This window comes from Labeo rohita, chromosome 15 (genome assembly GCF_022985175.1).
Source record: "Labeo rohita strain BAU-BD-2019 chromosome 15, IGBB_LRoh.1.0, whole genome shotgun sequence".
NCBI lineage: Eukaryota > Metazoa > Chordata > Actinopteri > Cypriniformes > Cyprinidae > Labeo > Labeo rohita.
In genome coordinates, this window is record NC_066883.1 from 28,305,679 (window position 1) to 28,309,867 (window position 4,189).

General features: G+C 34.2%; 1 protein-coding gene across 8 annotated transcripts in view; it reads left to right on the top strand.

Moving 5' to 3' along the window:
* Positions 1-2,245: 2,245 nt before the first annotated feature.
* The window catches only part of arfip2a (ADP-ribosylation factor interacting protein 2a), a 13,106-nt gene continuing 11,162 nt past the window's right edge, over positions 2,246-4,189 (top strand). The window contains exon 1 of one of the 8 annotated variants that reach the window (XM_051129841.1): positions 2,246-2,474. The gene's annotated coding sequence lies outside the window, so the exon portion shown is untranslated. The other 7 variants (XM_051129845.1, XM_051129843.1, XM_051129847.1 and 4 more) reach the window with 7 other exon arrangements.

Genomic DNA, 4,189 nt, shown 5'->3' on the forward strand with positions numbered 1-4,189 from the left:
TGTATGTCCTCGCGAAGGTTTCAGACTCTGAGACCTTAAATTTACAGGCCTTGTTTTCAGTTTATGTGTAGCAGTAAACATGCATCCAAATACGTCTACTGTGGGTGGCTGTTTTGGTCTGCCTCATTGTCAAATTTAACCTAAGGTTCCCAGACTAAAAAATGCTCTAAACAGAAGGCTTGTGGTGTAGACACGACTTCTGTAAGGTATGTGTTTGGAATTACAGCTTAATTGCAATTACATTAAAGCCTGTGTTTTTAACCTTGTTGGCCCCAGGTAAACCTAGCAATGTTATAGCAGACGACCACCCAGAATAACCTTTTAAAGATGCTGTTTGCCCATCACTTATTTTATTTTTATGATATTTAATGGATCGCCAAGACCTAAACATGACTTTTAGTAATGTGTATTTTTAAAATCATTACCCAAAATTAAGCTATAAAGATTTTTTCAGCTATTTTCTCTATTTTCGTTTTGCAGACACAGAGTGCACTGATCTTCCTGTGCAAAAGGGCAAAATAACTGTTTTTTAACTTTAACTGTGGTGCACACAAGAATGCTGAGGTCAAAGGTTAAAAGTTAAAGGATGTTCATTTGAACGGTCAAGCAAAAGCACACTTTTCCAATTTTGCACTTCCTCCTCATGCTTGATGCATATTGGCTTGCAAAGGTAAAGCATATGAGCCGTTTTACGCATCAGCTAACATCTATTCCCAAAAGACTCAGTAACTGCTTCTTCCGTTCTCAGCTTGGCCTCTAAAACTTATTTTATATTAGGGGAAAAATGATCAAGAATAATACAGTTTTTATATACAAAACAGCAATTTCTGGACTTGGCTTAATCAGTATTAATGTCAGTACTGTATGTGAAGTGTATTTATACATTTTGATTGACTTTAAGTGAACTGACACAGAGCAAACATGTTTGTGGTAACCTTTGCTCTGATTGAAGTAATCAGATTCTCAGCTCAGATCAAACTCGACTAATTAGAAGCATGTTGATCTTCACACTTTATTAAAGGAGACACATGCACAGACTAAAATTAATGAATATAGTCTTGTGAAAAAGAAAAAAAACTAGTCTTTTTTGGCCCTGTGCTTAAAGCACAATCAACTGTAAAACTGTAAAAATTCAACTGTTAAAAAAATAAAAATAAAAATAAAAATAAAAATAAACTGTAAAAACAATGTTTTTATTTAAAAAAAAAAAAAAAAAAGAAAAAAGTCAGGTACCTAAAAATGTGCTTCATGTGATGCCATATAAATAAACTGGTTTACAAACAAATAAATAAGTTAATTAGTTATACAGAACAAAAACATTGTTAGTATATGTAATGTACACTATAGATTTTTTTTTTTTAAAAAAAGTACAGCAAAAACAGTAAAATTTTGAAAAAATTTTTGTTCTATTTGAATATTTTTTAAAATGTAATTTATTTCTATGATTTCAAAGTTGAATTTTACTTATCACATGATCCTTCAGATATCGTGACTTGCTGCTCAAAAACATGTATTATTATTATTGTTATTATTATGTTGAAAACAGCTGAGTAGAATTTTTTTCAAGTTTCTTTGAAGTTCAGAAGTATTTATCTGAAACTTTTGTGACATTATAAATGTCTTTATCATCACTTTTGATCAATTTAAAGCATCCTTGCTAAATAAAAGTATTAATTTCTATAATTTCTTTAAAAAATAAAATAAATAAATAAATAATACTGACTCCATGCTTTTGAATGGTATAGTGTATAATGTTACAAAAGCTTTTTATTTCAGATAAATTCTTAAGTGTAGATCTTTCTATTCATCAAACAATCCTAAAAAAATGTAAAATAATAAATAATAATAAATTAAATAATTACATTTTAAAATATATTCAAATAGAAAGCAGTTATTTTGAATAGTACAAATATTTCAGTTCCACAATATTACTGCTTTGGCTGTATTTTGGAGTAAATAAATGCAGGCTTGGTGGGCAGTAGAGACTTTTTTTTTTAAAAAAAACTAAACGTTTTCCTGTTCAAAAACTTTTGACTGGTCGTGTATGTGGATAGGCATTCGTATTATTTTGATGTTTACATTCCTGAAGTAATACTGACACCTCCTGGTCATACTGAGTACAGCAGGAAACCTCTAATAATCACAAAGTTGCGTTATAACATTTAACCTTCGCATTAATTATTTTTCTATTTGGATTGTATTTTGTGTGAGAATTAAAGAAAGTACTGCCGTTTACTCCAATACAATCCCGCGACGCTACAATAACCCTGGAGAATGTCACGTCGTCACTTCCGTTTGCAGAGAGCGGAGAGGATTTGCGTTACCGAGCGACCAAGAGGATTGACAGAGGAGCCTGTGGAGATTATTTGCCCTCCAGACATCCATTAAAAACACACACAAATCGCATTTTCATCATGGAATAATCTCAAATGCGGGTGCGGGCGGTTCAGTTCAGCGGTTGAGACGGGAAACAGGTAAGAAAGGCTGCAGCAGATGGATCGCGTAGGTCAAGCATCTTCTCTTCTCTCCCGGTGTGACACGTAGCAGCGCAGCGGCGCTGACAATCAGAGGACGCTTGACCTGCTCCTGCTGAATCGCGTCATGGCGTCTGTTCACACTGTAGTGTTAAGTATAATCCGTCCCTTCCCCTTTGGTTAAAGGCGCAATTTCAGCCGATGTCTACAGTATATAATCTGCTTGACTGTTTTTGTATGGGCCCTGCTTAAAGGCTGGCCTACAGATTCATGCGTGTATAGCTATAATATTGATTTTATGATAAGACGTCCTTTGTGTACCTGTTATTGTGTATTTATTTATCACATTTTTATTGATGCTTATATATTACAACGCATTTAAGAAAAAATTAAGAATGGGATAAGTCTTGTGTTGTATATTGTTATCTATCTATCTGTTTAACTGTCTACGTGTATGTTTATCTCTCTATCTAGCTAGCTATCTCTGTCCGTCTGTCTATCGGCTATCTATCCATCTATCTATCTGTCTGTCTGTCTGTCTGTCAGCTTTCTATCTATCTATCTGTCTGTCTATCTATCTATCTATCTATCTATCTGTCTGTCAGTCTTTCTCTCTGTCAGTCCATCTTTCTGTCTGTCTATCATCTTTCTATCTATCTGTCTATCTGTCAGCTTTCTGTCTGTCTCTATCTATCTATCTATCTCTGTCAGTCCATTTGTCTATCTATCTATCTATCTATCTATCTATCTATCTATCTGCCTACATGGAAATTCTGTCTACATGTATGTTTATCTCTGTCTATCTGTCTAGCTATCTCTGTCAGACCGTTTGTCTGTCTGTCTATCTGTCTGTCTGTCTGTCTGTCTGTCTATCTATCTATCTATCTATCTATCTATCTATCTGTCTGTCAGTCTTTCTCTCTGTCAGTCCATCTGTCTGTCTGTCTATCAGCTTTCTATCTATCTGTCTATCTGTCAGCTTTCTGTCTGTCTCTATATATCTATCTATCTATCTCGGTCAGTCCATTTGTCTATCTATATCTATCTATCTGTCTATCTATCTATCTATCTATCTATCTATCTATCTATCTGCCTACATGGAAATTCTGTCTACATGTATGTTTATCTCTGTCTATCTATCTAGCTATCTCTGTCAGACCGTTTATCTGTCTGTCTATCTGTCTGTCTGTCTGTCTGTCTGTCTGTCTTTCTCTCAATCTATCAGCTTTCTATCTGTCTGTCTGTCTGTCAGTTTTCTGTCTATCTATCTATCTATCTATCTATCTATCTATCTATCATTTATCTGTCTATCTATCATCTGTCTATCTGTCTATCATCTATCTGTCTTATTTGTCTGTCTCTTTCTGTCAATCTGTCAGTCTGTCTATCTATCTATCTATCCTCTGTCTATCTGTCTTTGTCTATCAGCTTTCTATCTGTCTGTTTGTCTGTCAGCTATCTATCTATCTGCCTATCTATCTATCAGCTATCTGTCTATCTATCTGTGTATCTATCTATCTGTCTGTCTGTCTGTGTATCTATCATCTATCTATATGTCTATCTATCATCTATCTGTCTTATTTGTCTGTCTCTTTCTGTCTATCTATCTGTCTATCTATCTATCTATCTATCATCTATCTATCTGTCTTTCTGTCTATCAGCTTTCTATCTGTCTGTCTGTCAGCTATCTGTCTATCTATCATCTGTCTTTCTGT